Source organism: Coregonus lavaretus, assembly GCF_964263955.1.
Source record: "Coregonus lavaretus genome assembly, chromosome: 24".
Classification (NCBI taxonomy): Eukaryota; Metazoa; Chordata; class Actinopteri; order Salmoniformes; family Salmonidae; genus Coregonus; species Coregonus lavaretus.
This window is the reverse complement of record NC_140011.1, coordinates 15410003-15427802: the sequence shown is the minus strand read 5'-3', so window position 1 is coordinate 15427802 and position 17800 is coordinate 15410003. Positions and strand designations below refer to the sequence as shown.

Here is a 17800-nt window from a genome sequence, read left to right as displayed (position 1 = left end):
GATTCACTCAGTACACCTCAGACCTGGCAACAACAACGTCACAGAGTCAAAATAAATGTGAAAAGACTACTATGAGGTATTGACATGACAAGGCAGGTTTTTCTATGTGTTGATGACATGATAAAGCTAGGATGATCAGTGTGCGCAGGTCTCCATTTGCCATCTTCTTCTGAGTCCGAGTATCTTTTTGAAATCAAACTATAATACTGGTTAATAAAGATAGAGGAATGTGCAGAAGGTAGGCTACATACTGACTTTTCTTGATATGACACTAGGGTTGTTCCACCAATTTGGTACCTTTTGAGAAGCGTAACTTGGTCAAATTTTTTTTTTATTTCACCTAATTGTAACATTCTGTGAAAGTGAACATGTTCAAATTCCATAAAAAACAAGTTTTCCCATCTCAAGAGGTTAAATAAAAAATTACTATAGTAAGTGCCTATTAAGTGCCAAATAAAATAACAGGGTTGACAAATTCATCTAAAATCTGCCATAAATCTCCTTGACACAGGGAAATGGAAGCGTGTTGTGTGCAACAGGGAGGGGCAATAGAATGCAAGCTTCACAAAAAATATTAAATTGTTTTTAAAAATCTAGCCTATCTATAAGTAACAGGGTGTTATGCTCGACCCGCTCTGCTTCCCACTACTACAGGCATTGGATTTTCCATGTATATTTTGAGGTTGGACGTTAGCACTTTAGCCACACCGATTGACATCACCTCGTTAGTCAGTGTGTTACACCTGTGCTGGCTTGTCATCTCGTTAGTCGGAAGGTGTTTCACCTGTGCTGGCCCAGGTGATATTTAAGAGTGGCTGGCTCAGTGCTCTTGAGAGATGTGGAGGGTTAACACCTTTAGTTGGTACGCCCTAGTTGAGTTCTTTAAAAATAATATTTTATCTGATCTTCCCTGTTGTCGTTTTGTGCCACTTTTTGGTTTGCTTCCTGTCTTTAAGTTTGGTGTGGGTTTTTATTTTGTTTGCCTCTTCTTGGGCAAATTCAGTGGGTGCTCATGGTGGGTGTCTTTTAGGTCCCAGTTGTTGTTGCTAGTTGCAAAACAAAGGAGATGATCGTGGACTTCAGGAAAAAGCAGAGGGTGCACCCCCCTATCCACATTGACGGGACCGACGTGGAGAAGGTGGAAAGCTTCAAGTTCCTTGGCGTACACATCACTGACAAACTGAAATGGTCCACCCATGCAGACAGAGTGGTGAAGAAGGCGCAACAGAGCCTCTTCAACCTCAGGAGGCAGAACAAATTTGGCTTGGCACCTAAAACCCTCACAAACTTTTACAGATGCACAATTGAGAGCATCCTGTCGGGCTGTATCACCACCTGGTACGGCAACTGCACCGCCCGCAACCGCAGGGCTCTCCAGAGGGTGGTGCGGTCTGCCCAACGCATTACCGGGGGCAAACTACCCACCCTCCAGGACACCTACAGCACCCAACGTCTCAGGAAGGCCAAAAAGATCAAGGCCATCAACCACCCGAGCCACTGCCTGTTCACCCCGCTATCTTCCAGAAGGCAAGGTCAGTACAGGTGCATCAAAGCTGGCACCGAGAGAATGAAAAACAGCTTCTATCTCAAGGCCATCAGACTGTTAAATAGCCATCACATTAGAGGCTGTTGCTGCCTATTGAAATCAATGGCCACTTTAAGAAATGGAACACTAGTCACTTTAATGTTTACATATCTTTCACTACTCATCTCATATGTATATACTGTATTCTATAATATTCTACTGTATCTTAGTCCATGCCGCTATGTCAATGCTTGTCCATATGTGTATATATTATTTACATTTTTTGTCATTAAGCAGATGCTCTTATCCAGAGCAACTTACAGTTAGTGATTCCATTCCTTACTTAGATTTGTGTGTATTGGGTATATGTTGTTAAATTGTTAGATATTACTGTACTGTCAGAGCTAGAAGCACAAGCAATTTGCTACACCTGCAATAACATCTGCTAAACACGTGTATGTGACAAATAAAATGTGATTTGATTTAGTCAACTTTCAGTGAACACCCACATGAGTGTCTTTCAGAACCCCTCCTAAAACCCCACCTTTTTTCGTTTTGGTTGTTGTCAGCGACTGTTAGTTCCCCCTTCTGTTTGAGTGACAATTTTTTCATTTTCTTGCTGGGGAACGTAACGCCACAAAACACCAGAAAATGGACAATGAGAGTAGAACCATCTCACCTGCTTTTACACTATGATTTGACTATTAGATGTTCAATGTTTTTAAAATATATATTTAAAAATGAATATTTCCACCATTTTATAACGAGCAGTTCACGTAACTGGGTTGACCTTTTAAAATGAGACCAGAGTAAATTAAAAACATTATATAAATAAGTCTTCAGAAATGACTGTCAAAGCAACTAAATAACTAGGGCTTTATGACAATGGTGAAAACTTATATGTCGGGGTTAAAATCTTCCTAGAAGGTACAGCGGGTGCATGGAGGGACATGTCAAAATGCTGAGAATGTATTGAATTCTCCATGTGGTCTATATTAAAAGGGCACTTCATTTAATATAACATGCTTTTAAAATTCAATAATTGTGCACAATTTCTACTTAAGATATCAAAGGGATGCAAAAGGCACTCTTTTCGTGGAACGACCCACTAATATAATACTACTTCGGTCAGAGAGAGCCACAATTTGGCAGATCTGATAGGCTATGAAAGCAAGCCAATGTTGCTTGTTTAGATGGTGGCATTATAGCTCAACCGCAATGTTCATATAAAATAAACAGGTGGCATCTAACCTAATCATTTGACATTCTAAAAAGCTTGTCATTGTAGTACTAGAAAATATAAAATATTTTTTTCTAACACCCATCATTTGAAACATTACGGTACAGAGGACACACGATCCACCACATGGTATCCTTGTACTAATACATGCACCGTGCATAAAGACAGTTGACACTATCAACGACAACTTCAATGCAGCTAGCCAGGCCTATTGAGAGAGCTAGCATAAGGGCCGTCTCCCTTTGTTTACATTTCGAGTCAGCAGTCGTAGCGCCTTGTCGCTTGAGCTACATTCATGTCAGAACAGTTGATGGTCATGTCACCACAAACGAAATGCGCGGCGCACAGTCAGACAATCCGAATGATGCTTACAAATCGTAAATCCATTGTTGTCGCCCTCCGCTTTCCCCAGTTGTCGTTGCTATAGCTATCAGCATCTTTAGCTGGAAGTGGTACCCTACACGTCAGCCGCCACGCCCCTTTAAAAAAGCAGGTGCACAAACCAGTTCGCTGTCGAAAAGGTTTCGTATTGAAAATGGACGATGGGCAATTACATGACATTTACCAGCGATTGAAACCCTCATCGCTTGCAGGGATAGTAGCTCCTTCTCGTCGTAGCCCCGCGGGCGTTAAATGTACAAATGTTGCATGCGACTCTACAGCAGAATGATTCAGTTTTAATGTTAACATAATAAATATGGTACCGAGAAGCTAGCTAGGGTTGTTATTGTTCAACTTCGCCATTGCACTATGAAGTGTGGGTGTTACGTAACGTGCAGTCTGAACATGGGTTGACCAATGATGTGTAGGATGATATATATAAAATTAGGATTGATTTGATAGCCAGGCCAAACGTAAGCCCGTAAAGGGAGGTGCATTCCTAACGGTATTCCTTTTCTAAAAGTTTCATATTAGACAAATTAAAATACATAAATACTCAAATATAATAGATATGGACACATTCTATAGGTTAGTTTTGCATAACTATATGTTTTAATTTATAACACTTGTGCTATTTATACAAAATCCCAGTAAAGTTACTATATAAGCATGAGATAGTTCAAGTCAGCATTTGAGGTAGCTATAATTGTAGGCCTAGCAACTGCCACCGCAACTGGTAAAATAAGAAAAACATTCAAGACAATAGATCAACAGGACTATCTTCAGAATTGAAACATATGACCTGTATCAAGGTTGTGTGAAGTGTTTCCCTGGTAAGTCAACAGTGCTCTGTGTATTCAGAGATGTGAACACTGAAAGAGGATGCAAATCTTTCATTCACTTGACGCTGTCAAAAAGTACTAAGTCAAGAGCAGTAAATATGAAGCAAGACTATAGTTTGCTCTGTGGGAAGGTTGAATTGTCGCACTCAAAGTTCATTCGCAGTTAACACACCGTTCCCCGGGCGCCGATGACGTGGATGTCGATTAAGGTAGCCCCCGCACCTCTCTGATTCAGAGGGGTTGGGTTAAATGCATTCAGTTGAACAAATGACTAGAGCGGTGTTCGAATACTCATACTAACCGCACTATTTGTGACGTAAATTGAGTATGTAGTATACAGTATGTTAGTATGGGTATTCGAACACAGCTTAGGTATCCCACTTTCCCTGCTTTGCCTGAATGCAAATCCTACTCAAAGTAGGGGACCATTGTTGGACATTGAGATGCACCCCATCTCCCTATGCATCTGTGGCACTCCAGTAGAAAGGGGAGTAGCAGGGTCACTGACAGGACAGAGGTCAGTATCTGGGCTTCCACTCTGTCAAAGATTTTTAAAGGAAATTAGGAAAGGATTAATGAGATAAACCACTAGAAAAAACACAAACATTGATAAATTAGAATGAGCAGCATCTGCTGGTTTAGGGGTGTTAGGACAGCCTCAACACACGGCATGGCATTATGTTAAATCATTAAGTGCTTATTGAAAATGCAAGCTATTCACCGAGTTATTAGCGGCATTTAGGCATGTTGAATGACAGTTTGAGACAAAAAATGAAGCAAGAACTATAAATATTGTATTGGCAATTCATATCTGTATCAACAAAAGGAAACATGAACTGTAGGCATTACAAGCCTGACCTTTTTGTTATTTATTTAGAAAAACCTTGAAATTACTCAACCTGAAAAAATCCCATTAATATTGAAAACCTTCAGATACAGTACTACACATAGGCTAAAGCGTATGGCTTCTCTTCACTAAGGGTTGCGTCTTGCCTTCAAATCTGCACACCAAACTTCAATTTACATAAATCTCCCATTGACCTCAAGGCATGATTTAGAAGAAATTCTGAGTTATTAGCCACGAGTTTGAAGTTTACAGACCAAACTAGCTACAGTTGCTGAAATGTCTCGATTCCTCTGGTACGCTATCAGATACAAAATAATGGTGTTTGTCCTGAGTAGAGTGAGAAGGAAGATACTGCTATTGCACAATTAAGAAACGCTCTCTTTTCCGAAGTGGCCATCTGTTATTTGGCAACAGATTGCCGATCAAATCTGCAGTGTTTTGACCAGCGTTTTAAGAAGGCACTGCTTCAGTCCAGCGAGGCGCTGCTTCGGTCCAGCGAGGCGACCAACGGGTCCTTCAGTCAGGTCTCTTCAAGTAGCTTCCTGAGATGTCGCTGAATCTGGTTTGGTAGGATTATAGACAGGTTAAATGCATAGAATTTGTAAACAATATAATACATGAGGCTGATGAGTGAAGAACACTCCCACAATGGGCTCTTGACAATCCCCAACAAGATCATTATACTATTCACCCATTATGTAACCAAATGGAGAATGGTTACTAAAAAAATGTTATTGGGAAAGCAGAGCTATTGTCCCACTTAATTAAAATGTTAGCTCAGTGACAGAGCTGACTGCGTGGAATGTTTGAACAGTTTCATGGAGAGTGGCGAGGTGACAATGACAGAGTATTTACAGTTCCTTCAGAAAGTGTTCACACCCCTTGACTTTTTCCATATTTTGTTGTTACAGCCTGAATTTAAAATGGATTCAATTGAGATTGTGTCACTGACCTACACACAATACCTGTAAAAGTGGAATTGTTTACAAATGTTTACAAATTAGTTTAAAATGAAAAGCTGAAATGTCTTGAGTCAAGTATTCATCCCCTTTGTTATGGCAAGCCTTCAATTCAGGAGTAAAAATGTGCTTAACAAGTCATAAGTTGCATGGACTCACTATGTGCAATAAGTGTTTAACATTGTTTTTTTAATGACTACCTCATCTCTGTACCCCATACATACAATTACCTGTAAGGTCCCTAAGTCGAGCAATGAATTTCAAACAGATTCAACCACAGAGACCAGGGAGGTTTTCCAATGCCTTGCAAAGAAGGGCACCTATTGGTAGATGGGTAAATGGAGCATGGTGAAGTTATTAAGTACACTTTGGATGTTGTATCAATACACCCAGTCACTACAAAGATACAAGCATCCAACTCAGTTGCCAGAGAGGAAGGAAACCGCTCAGGGATTTCACCAATGGTGACTTTAAAAGAGTTAGCGTTTAATGGCTGTGATAGGAGAAAACTGAGGATGGATCAACATTGTAGTTACTCCACAATACTAATCTAAATAACAGAATACAAATATTTGTTTGTAATAAGGCACTAAAGTAAAACTGCAAAAAATGTGGCAAAGAAATTAACTTTATGTTCTGAATACAAAGTGTTATGTTTGGGGCAAATACAACAACACATCACTGAGTACCACTTCGTATTTTCAAGCATAGTGGTGGCTGCGTCATGTTATGGGTAAGCTTATCATTGGAAAGGACTAGGGAGTTTAAGGATATAAATAAATTGAATAGAGTTAAGCACAGGAAAAATCCTAGAGGAAAACCTGGATCAGTCTGCTTTCCAACAGACACTGGGAGACAAATTCACCTTTCAGCAAGACAATAACCTAAAACACAAGGCCAAAAATATAACACAAGGCCAAATTATTAAATATACACTGGAGTTGCTTACCAAGACAACATTGAATGTTCCTGAGTGGCCTAGTTACAGTTTTGACTTAAATTGTCTTAAATCTTTGGCAAGACTTGAATGGCTGTCTAGCAATGATCAAAGTGTTGTACAATCCAGGTGTGAAAAGCTCTTGCAGACTTACACAGAAACACTCACAGCTGTATTTGCTGCCAAAGATGATTCTAACATGTATTGACTTGGGTGTGAATACATGTAAATAACACTATTGGTCAAAAGTTTTAGAACACCTACTCATTCAACGGTTATTCTTTATTTTTACTATTTTCTACATTGTAGAGTAATAGTGAAGATGTCAAAACTATGAAATAACACATATGGAATCATGTAGTAACCAAAAAAGTGTTAAATCAAAATATATTTTATATTTGAGATTATTCAAATAGCCACCATTTGCCTTGATGACAGCTTTGCACACTCTTGGCATTCTCTCAACCAGCTTCACCTGGAATGCTTTTCCAACAGTCTTGAAGGAGTTCCCACATATGATGAGCACTTGTTGGCTGCTTTTCCTTCACTCTGCGGTCCGACTCATCCCAAACCATCTCAATATGGTTGAGGTCGGGTTTTTTTGGAGGCCAGGTCATCTGATGCAGCACTCCATCACTCTCTTTCTTGGTCAAATAGCCCTTACACAGCCTGGAGATGTGTTGGGTCATTGTCCTGTTGAAAAACAAATTATAGTCCCACTAAGCCCAAACCAGATGGGATGGCGTATCACTGCACAATGCTGTGGTAGCCATGCTCGTTAAGTGTGCCTTGAGTTCTAAATAAATCACAGACAGCGTCACCAGCAAAGCACCCCCACACCATAAGACCTCCTCCTCCATGCATTACGTCGGGAAATACACATGCGGAGATCATCCGTTCACCCACACCGCGTCTCACAAAGACACGGCGGTTGTAACCAAAAATCTCAAATTTGGACTCCAGACCAAAGGACACATTTCTACCGGTCTAATGTCCATTGCTCGTGTTTCTTGGCCCAAGCAAGTCTCTTCTTCTTATTGGTGTCCTTTAGTAGTGGTTTCGTTGCAGCAATTCCACCATGAAGGCCTGATTCACACAGTCTCCTCTGAACAGTTGATGTTGAGATGTGTCTAACTCTGGGTCTTCCATTCCTGTGGCGGTCCTCATGAGAGCCTGTTTCATCATAGCGCTTGATGGTTTTTGCGACTGCACTTTAAGAATCTTAAAAAGTTAGTTAATTGAAATGCATTCCAGGTGACTACCTCATGAAGCTGGTTGAGAGAATGCCAAGAGTGTGCAAAGCTGTCATCAAAGCAAAGGGTGGCTATTTGAAGAATCTCAAATATAAAATTGATTTAGATTTGTTTAACACTTTTTTGGTTACTACATGATTCCATATGTGTTATTTCATAGTTTTGATGTCTTCACTATTATTCTACAATGTAGAAAATAGTAAAAATAAAGAAAAACCATTGAATGAGTAGGTGTTCTAAAACTTTTGACTGGTAGTGTAGATTTCTGTATTTCATTTTCAATCAAATTGAAAAAATGTCTAAAAACATGTTTTCACTTTGTCATTATGTGTAGATGGGTGAGATTTTTTAAAGATATTTAAACATTTTGAATTTAGGCTGTAACACAACAAAATGTGGAATAAGGCAAGGGGTATGAATAATTTCTGAAGGCACTGTACACACACACACCCAAACATGACACAGGAGCTGGGCAAACTAGGACAAGCTAGACTAGTATCTATTAGCTACTCCCAAAGAGTAAACTTTAACGAAGCTTATGAAATAACTTTTAGGAGTAGAAAACAGTGAGCCGATGTTGACAGTCTTTTGTTGGCAAGGCGACAAACCTTTTCTAGCTTAAAGGTTTGAAGACAACTCCCCACATATTTCTGCATTGAAGTCAGCCTGCGATCTGTGATGCACAACGTTTCTGAAACAAAATATGCTCAGAATTAGCCGTCATGTCTGAATCCAGGTGAATTCAGTTTCAGCTCATTCCCATGGCAAGATGCAAATGAATCCCGACAAATGTAAATGTCAATTTTACTCTATCCTGTCATTAGGATACATTTAGGTATTAAGTATTGTAAAATACTGGATTTTTACAATTTTCTATGGGAACTGTTTGGAAAAATGACATCAAAACATACGTATTACACATATTCATAACATGATAAAGAATGACAGATTCTTGACTGACCAAGTCATTCTTTGGGTTTTCCAACAGTTTGTGATGACAAATTCCACATTTATCATGCATTATAACGCCACCTATATACCAGGGCTAATATGACTGGATTCTTATTGCATCACAATTGTTAATATGTTAACTAATTCCCATTGCTGCTCTGTTATCTCAGACAAAGCTGTAGTGGCAGCTCTTACTTGGTGCGGAACCCAACGAATTCAACCGCTTCTCAAGAGCCACAATCTTGAAGGCCATGTAACACGAGGACAAGACAAGGACACTTACTTTGCAAAGACAAAACAAACACGTCACACACCCATATGAGGGCTGGAATCCCCAGGAACCCTTTGGCTTTTACTAAGTAACAAGTATTTCCAATTCAACTCCCATTGTTGAATCATCTCCCACACGACACAAACACACAATCCCACAACCAAGTTAACACCCAGGCCAGGACAAAACAGCCAGTTCACTTGGCTTGTGTCGACATGCTCAGCGACAAGTGAAATGATTAGCTAAATGACTTGTCAGATGACTTCGACACCACCTTATCACCCATAATGAGAGGTTACTCACAGGAACAAAAAGAAGATGTTCAATGATGCCGGCTGTAGCAATTTCACTTTGAATTCAACCCCCTGGGCAGGCTTGGACGGCTCTACAGATGAGACAGGATTAGTGCACAGGTCAGCGACACAGATGGACGGACTTACTAAGAGTTTGCATCTGTAAAATGTTTTTTTCCTCCAGAATGGACTAACATCCAAAAAGACAAAGCTAAACACATTTTTATCAACACTTGCAGAACTGCATCTTTAAGATCTTATCCTTCAATTAATGTTCTATTAATGTTTATTTACATTCTGTTCCACTCTTCAGATTCCATTTCCTCTTGAAAATGATAGATGCCAGGCCCAGAGAATGCATCATTATAATTAGAGTATATCTGTTTCCACTGCGCCAAGCTCATGCGTAAGGGCCTCATACCATTCTGGTGAGCGGCTCTGTGCTTTTGGTTGGGGGTCTGGAGGTGGACGTCTGCATGCACCACCATCTCTCCTTCTTCATCCAACTCAGGAATGTGCCTGGGATGCTGGAAAACTCTGCACAAACAAACACAGAATGTTCTCTGTAAACACGACGGGCCGCCAACCATGTAAACATTTATAACCTCGCTTCTCATCTCCTTTCAATTCAATATGCCTAACTACTAACATTATCAGATGTGGTCTTGTTAATGGGTATCTAATCCGGGTCGCCTGTGCGCACTGAGACCATGTTAGCCCACTGAGCTAAAGCCTAGGCATTCTCTTTGGAGGGCGAACAGGAGTCTTTAGGTCTCAGGCAAGATTACGCTTCACGTGCATTTAGCTCACTTAACCACCTCTGTGTTATTCTCAGCCCTCCAATAAACATATGCAGTGAACAGGTGAAATTACGTACAGGTCTCTCATTGATGGTTGTACGATGACAAACTGCCTATAGCCAATCAATCCTTTATCTTTTTAAATATTGACTTGTTTAAACCAACCACAGTCACTACTGTATCCACATGTAAAAAGTAAATAGTGTCTGTTTAAATACAGTTGAACTCTTACTGCACAATGCTAATGCTATAGTTTAACAATATGTTAAGCCTCACAATGCTGTTGTCTGCAGGTAGTTGTAGTATAAAACAAAAAAACATAAATTGACAAAAAGATTGTGAAATAATTGAAGACAAGGAGGAAGAACTTACATCCAGATGAACACATATGGATTTCAGGAGTTTATATGTTGTATCTCGGATAGGAATGATGCAAATACGTGCTGTAAAAAAACAGATTTCACATGACAAATTACAATGAAAGAATAATAAGTGTTACTAATTAACAACAAACTTGACGATTGAATATCTACAAATAAAACTGGTCTTAACCGCTCGTTTGTGGTTGTGATAACGAGTGCATTTGGCACCAAAATTGCAGTTTTTGTCTTTTTGATAAGAGTAACAGAGAGTACGGGAATAGCAATCTGGAAAGTGAAAGTTAACATTATTTCACTTCAACTACATTTCAGGGAGTGTCTTGTTTGAACCTATTTTCCTAGAGAGACCAGGCCAAACACTAGCAAGGAGAAAAAGTCAATAAATTTTTTGTATTAAAAACATCTTCTAGCAAATCTGTTGACATTGACAAATCTGAGTCCGAGGAACAACTCTTGATAAATGCAATGGCTCAGGATAGTAATGATAGTGTGTGCACTAAACAAGGGCTTGAAGTTATCAGGAGCAATAGTGCAATTCAATTGAGACTGGAAAGCTGTATTGCACTTATCTGAAGGAGTATTGACTGACTGTAGGGATGCACATTTCAGTCAATTTTGATGCCAACCAAGAGACTAAACAACCCTCATTAACCAGTTAACAAATGGTTCAATTTGTTCCAAATAGTTTAATGATGTGACCAACACAAAATACTATACGTGCATACAAGGAACGGACATTTTTTATTAAGAGCTTAATTGAAACATACAACAGTAGCAGCAAGCCAGACGGCTAAGGCTATATTATTGAACATACAACTACTGTAATGAAGCACCCAATGTAAAACATCACTTCAAACATTTGCCTAAATGCAATTTGAGGGAAAACACTGTTCTAAATAGCGCACCTGATGTGAGCGGTTCCATATTTGACAGCGATGAAAATCTCTGTTAGAAACGTAGAGTAGGAATCTAAGATGCAACAATTGGATGGGTTGCTAATGTGACTAGGATTGTGTCTTTGGCATCTGGACAATGAAAGAAAGTTGCCCACGGCATAATGTCTTGTTCTAGTTGTTAGTAAAGTCTAATTAAAATGAAGACTGTCCATTTCCGATTGATTGTGCCACGGCTGCTGCTTCAAGTTTCAGCACCACAATGTAAGTTACTCAAATCTGGTTTATTGTGATGTCAATAACTCTGATAAATACATCATGGGCAAGTTTTTAATAAAATACATTATAGTAATAGCAAGCTATCAACATTAGCCTCCGGTCATCCTCATTTTAGCGCTCTCTCCTTCTCAAACTGAACAGAACATAGGCTAGTCCGCGCGCAAGTTTTTTTGGACTAGGCCTAATAAATAAAACAATTCGGAAGAACCCTTTGACTCTCCTCCTGAACTGCCACCGTAGGCCTACACAGCACAGCTATTGGTTAGGCAGCACACAAAAAAGTATTTGATCAGCAAGAGCAGAGCTCTCAGGGTTAGAATATCCAGCACTCAGGGTTAGAATATCCATTGCCGTGTGTAATGCAGCCTAGTTTTATTTACACCATCCCAGCCTCTCTCTTAGAAATATAACTTTGCTCTGTGCTTCTCTGAGCATGCACTTCGTGGATCATTTTATTGACAACTAACTAAATAGCCTATAGGCACACTTGATATTGCGCACCCAGTGCCCTCGCCCTAACAAAAATACCATTGTATGCTAGCTCCACATGTTACTGCTCGCATGTTGTCAGGATGATCCACACCCTGGACCTCTGGAGAGCCCAAGATGAAATGTCCAATACAAGCTTGCCACAACAGTGGCATAAGCAAATAGGCAAGAACATTAATGCCAAGCCTATTACAGCTGTTATGGTGGCAAAAGTGAGTCGGAAAAGATTGCCAGTCTTCTGCAGTTACAACTTTGACAGGTAAACTACATGTGAATGCCATGTTACATCTAATGCATGTAATAACCAATCCAACCACAAGAGGGTAGTATAACAGAGGCAGGTCCATTATATCTTTCACTGTTACATATCAAAGAAACATGTTTTAGACGCTGGCAGGTACTTACTGTATAGGCACACATCTATGGTTAGCAGCAGAAACAGTAGGGTATGCATAAACAGAGTCATCAATTGTTTTTCACCTCCATGTTTGTATATTTATGTTCTCAGGACAGTGTCAGAAGTAACAGAAGAATGAAAGAAATGTCAGGCACACCTATGAGCTACGTACATTGTTAACTGGCCCCCATTAGAAGTACTGTAGCAGTAGGTGAGGACCCAATAGCCAGTGGCTTGAGCTACCAGGTAAAACAATTCAGGATTATTATTTTTTTAATCATCACTATCACTATATTGTTTATTAATTAATACAATTTATAGAAAAGAAGCATACTCACCGATAACAATACTAATGCATAAGATTACAAATGAGTAACAGCAGGATGTTACAGTACATTTACAGCAGGATTACAAATGCCAGTTAGTAATAAAAGGAATGTGTGTGTGTATTCATGCATCACTACAGCCTTCCAGATACTATTTTAAAACGTCTTAATTTTGGCTATTGCCCTTTCCACGTGCACCCTATCCTTCGCCATTTTCTTTGTCATCTTGACATCTGGTTCTGGCATTTGTAGGTTGGACTTTGCAAAGGGAGGAATGTTCAATCTAAGGCCAATTTCTTCCACATCTTTCTCAATGAGAAATACCTCATCTGCCATGAGCCCATCACCTCTTTTAAGGTAGCCACATTGAAGCAGACATTGCAGGAAGTCTGATGTTAAACTGTTTAAATATTTCTCTGTCAAAAATGGATCCTGTGTAGAGGGTGGATGCAAATAACTGAGCCACGTGGATCACATATGATCAGATTTCAGTGTGTTGGTAGACTTGTAGTTGAAATAAGTTAGGCTTTGAAGTAGCAGTGAGCTTGGTTTCTCCATATTTAACTCTGTGCAATCTAGTTTTGCAAAGGTCGTTGGAAAATCTCTCCTGTTATCTAACATGTTTTCTGTGATGACCTAGCCTGTCATACATAAAGTCCACGTAGGAACTGAATAAAGTGCTAACACTTTGTAAGTCCATATGAAATCTGAAAGCCAGATCTTTCAGGTCTATTTTGGACAAGCAGAAACTACTGACACCGAAGTCACTGGGCACAAAGTGTTCTCATGTGGCTTTGTTGTCAACACCCACGCCCCTTATTTAGGCAAATCTTCTGACAGAGCAAGGAGAACCCAAGCTCATGGAATTAAAGTGCCCAGACCAAGACAGCTTTACGGGATATAAATACCTCCATCAAAGACCTGATGGTACCTACGCTCTCAAACCTAATCATGAGTACCACTACCAAATTATGGGACAAATGGGAATCATGGGGTTGCCGTGGTGTGATTTACTTGTTGTGTGTAAAATGAATCACATAGAGCGCGTCCACTTTAATGCAGAAAAGTGGGAGAGCATGAAAAGCCAGCTGGACTGCTTATTTTTTGTGCATTTCCTGCCAACCCTGTGCATATAATTAAAATAGTACCTATTTCAATGACCCCGGTGGCCTCCTTTGTTGAGGTATCATCTCCGATATCCTCTGGTGATTTGGTTGCCGTCTCTCCTGTGGTGTTCGTGGAAGCCGCATTTTACACATCAGATCTTAATCTGTAGATGCATGTGATGATGTAGTGTGTTATTCATTCGTGTATTCAGTCAGTGCTAAGGTTATATTATTTCAGAGGTCTCCTGAATCAAATGATATGTAAATCAGACATCTGTTGCCTACGTTGTACTTGTGATTGCACCTAGTTGTGTGGTTATGTATGAGTTATGTAAATTGTGTATAATTTGTTTCCATAAAGGATAAACTTCCATATAAAGGATAAACGTATGAAATGTGCCCCCTGAGTGTCTGTCAACATTTGGTAATGTAGGCTAGGTTTAGTTAAACATATTACAGTACCTTTTTTTTGGAGGTGGCCTGCATCCTATGACTGCATCTCATCCAGCAGTACTAGCAGCAGCTTGATTTGGGTACTGAAGACTTGGCTTCCCATCAACGAAGTACTGAAAGAATTACGTCTTTTAGCAAATAGTCAGCTAAAGATTTGTGATATATATATATATAGCCTAACAATGCTACAGTAGCTAGCTAACGTTGATAATCAGGTAGCTAGCTAACAAAGTTTAGCTTCGTTGTATAAATAATAACTTTTATCTAGCCAGTTTCTTTCTTCTCTTAGTAATGTATTGCGATATCACACATTATGCAAAAGGTGAACTTAACTGAGTTACTTACCTTGGAGCAAACATGTGTCCTTCATAGTTACTTACCTTGGAGCAAACATGTGTCCTTCATAGTTACTTACCTTGGAGCAAACATGTGTCCTTCATAGTTACTTACCTTGGAGCAAACATGTGTCCTTCATAGTTACTTACCTTGGAGCAAACATGTGTCCTTCATAGTTACTTACCTTGGAGCAAACATGTGTCCTTCATAGTTACTTACCTTGGAGCAAACATGTGTCCTTCATAGTTACTTACCTTGGAGCAAACATGTGTCCTTCATAGTTACTTACCTTGGAGCAAACATGTGTCCTTCATAGTTACTTACCTTGGAGCAAACATGTGTCCTTCATAGTTACTTACCTTGGAGCAAACATGTGTCCTTCATTATCTTGCATGTGTTCAACTATGAATGAAGTCGTCCACAAAGCTTTATCCACAAACTACACTCCTCTCTCCGTCAGATTTTGGTTTTGGAAAGGGTATATATAAAAAAAGACACACCACCCTCTAACCTCTCCAGGTATCGACTGTCAGTATTACATGTGCCCCAGGCACACCGATTTAACATTTTCGGTTCACTTGTAACAGAGAAAGGAAAAGCATCTCTTCCTGTAGCCCATATACGCCATCATGATGTTTTGTGAAAAGTCTCCGAGGTCTGAGCGGTTGGTTACGGTTGCTAAGCTCTGATTGTTAAACTCCTGCCCCAACAACCTTCTTCTTTGATGAGGTTTAACGGCGGTTGGCATCCAATAAATGTTGCATTACCGCCACCAACTAGACTGGAGTACAACTACCTTATACTTTGCTTGAAAAAATAAACAAAATAAACAAAATACCGTACCATCTAACACTACACTCACAAAAAATATTTTAAAATAATAATAATAAAAAATAACACCACCCTACTCCACTATTTAAATATATTTAGTCCTACCTCAGGCAAACTACCTGAAAGGATAGGAAACCACCACTTAACACCCTGTAACTCTAATATATAACTTATATATCCTAACATCACTTTGTCGGGCGAAGACTCAACATCAAAACTCAAAAGAAAAGACAATGACTCTTCTGTTTCACCACTCATGCCACCCTGTATGTGTCGCACAAAACAACGAGCATCACAAACACCGGGAATCTTCCCCTTCAGTTGGTCAACTTTTATATTTACTGCTACCCCAGTAATCACTCCTTTCAATGGCGCCCTTTTCTAGAGCGTGAAACAATTCACATCTCTCACAAACAATTATCACAAGACCACTTCTGGTTGCCCTCACCGATTCCACAGCACCCAACTCTGTTTTCACCCACCATGAAACCACAAATGGATCAGCCAAAAGACAGGTTCCACTTTTTCCAAAAACTTCACTCCTACTGTCACAGACTCATTTTTTGTAAAACATTTTTTAACCTTTATTTAACTAGGCAAGTCAGTTAAGAACAAATTCTTATTTACAATGACGGCCTACAACGGCCAATCCCGGACGACACAGGGCCAATTGTGCGCCGCCCTATGGGACTCCCAATCACGGCCGGTTGTGATACAGCCTGGAATCGAACCAGGGGGTCTGTAGTGACGCCTCAAGCACTGAGATGCAGTGCCTTAGACCATCTTTATCATCCTGACCCTCGGTGCAATCCTCGGCCTCCAAGAAGGAGGCTCTCCGCACTGCTAAAGCTAACTCTCTCTCCTCTGCTCTTGTCCTTCTAGACCTGTCTGCTGCCTTTGATACTGTGAACCATCAGATCCTCCTCTCCACCCTCTCCGAGCTGGGCATCTCCGGCGCGGCTCACTCTTGGATTGCGTCCTACCTGACCGGTCGCTCCTACCAAGTGGCGTGGCGAGAAGCTGTCTCCGCACCATGTGCTCTCACCACTGGTGTCCCCCAGGGCTCAGTTCTAGGCCCTCTCCTATTCTCGCTATACACCAAGTCACTTGGCTCTGTCATATCCTCACATGGCCTCTCCTAACATTGCTACGCTGACGACACACAACTGTCATGATTAAACTGGATTTGAACCCAAATGCAGACAACTACACCGAGCCAGAGAAGGTTTAACAGGTTTATTTACAATGTTCAATTTGTCCAGGTTTCCAATAATAGGGGAAGAGCAAGTCCAGGTTACAGGGAGGGTAACAGATCCAGGTTCAGAGCAGGTGTGGTACCGTAATGTCCTAGTGTCCGTGGTGAGTCCAAAAGGGAGGTCCGGTAGTGGAAAGCAGGATGGTGGTGGCAGGAGTGAAGCGGAGGCAGGAGTCAGGTTCCAATAATCTGTGGCACAGGAGAAAAGTAAATAGAACAGGCCAAAAACACAAAGAGCGAAAACAAGCAGGTTGAGTCGGCAGCGAGACTAACATGGTCGTCTTGACTATGATCTGACGATGAGTGGCAGGTTTGACCGGGTCTTAAAGGCTGAGGTGATTATGGTGAATGAGCTGCAGCTGGAACCCTGACTCCCGCACACCAGACTTCACTCCTGCAATCAAGGACAGACAGAGGGGAGGGGGAGAGCAGAGAGAGAGCTACCTAGCAGCAGTAGGCCTAACAACAACTAATCTTCTCCTTTCCCCCTTCTGATAACCAGGTGGCGAATCGCATCTCTGCATATCTGGCAGACATATCAGTATGGATGACGGATCACCACCTCAAGCTGAACCTTGGCAAGACGGAGCTGCTCTTCCTCCCGGGGAAGGACTGCCTGTTCCATGATCTCGCCATCACGGTTGACAACTCCGTTGTGTCCTCCTCACAGAGTGCGAAGAGCCTTGGCGTGACCCTGGACAACACCCTGTCGTTCTCCGCTAACATCAAGGCGGTGACCCGATCCTGTAGGTTCAT

General features: G+C 40.7%; 1 long non-coding RNA gene across 1 annotated transcript; it reads right to left on the bottom strand.

The window, feature by feature from the left end:
* Positions 1 to 17011: 17011 nt before the first annotated feature.
* Positions 17012 to 17445, bottom strand: LOC311099785. Its single transcript, XR_014609766.1, has 2 exons — positions 17318 to 17445; positions 17012 to 17233 (listed from the first exon to the last, which is right to left on the bottom strand). It is a non-coding gene; the product is annotated as an uncharacterized lncRNA (long non-coding RNA).
* Between the last annotated feature and the right edge of the window lie 355 nt (positions 17446 to 17800).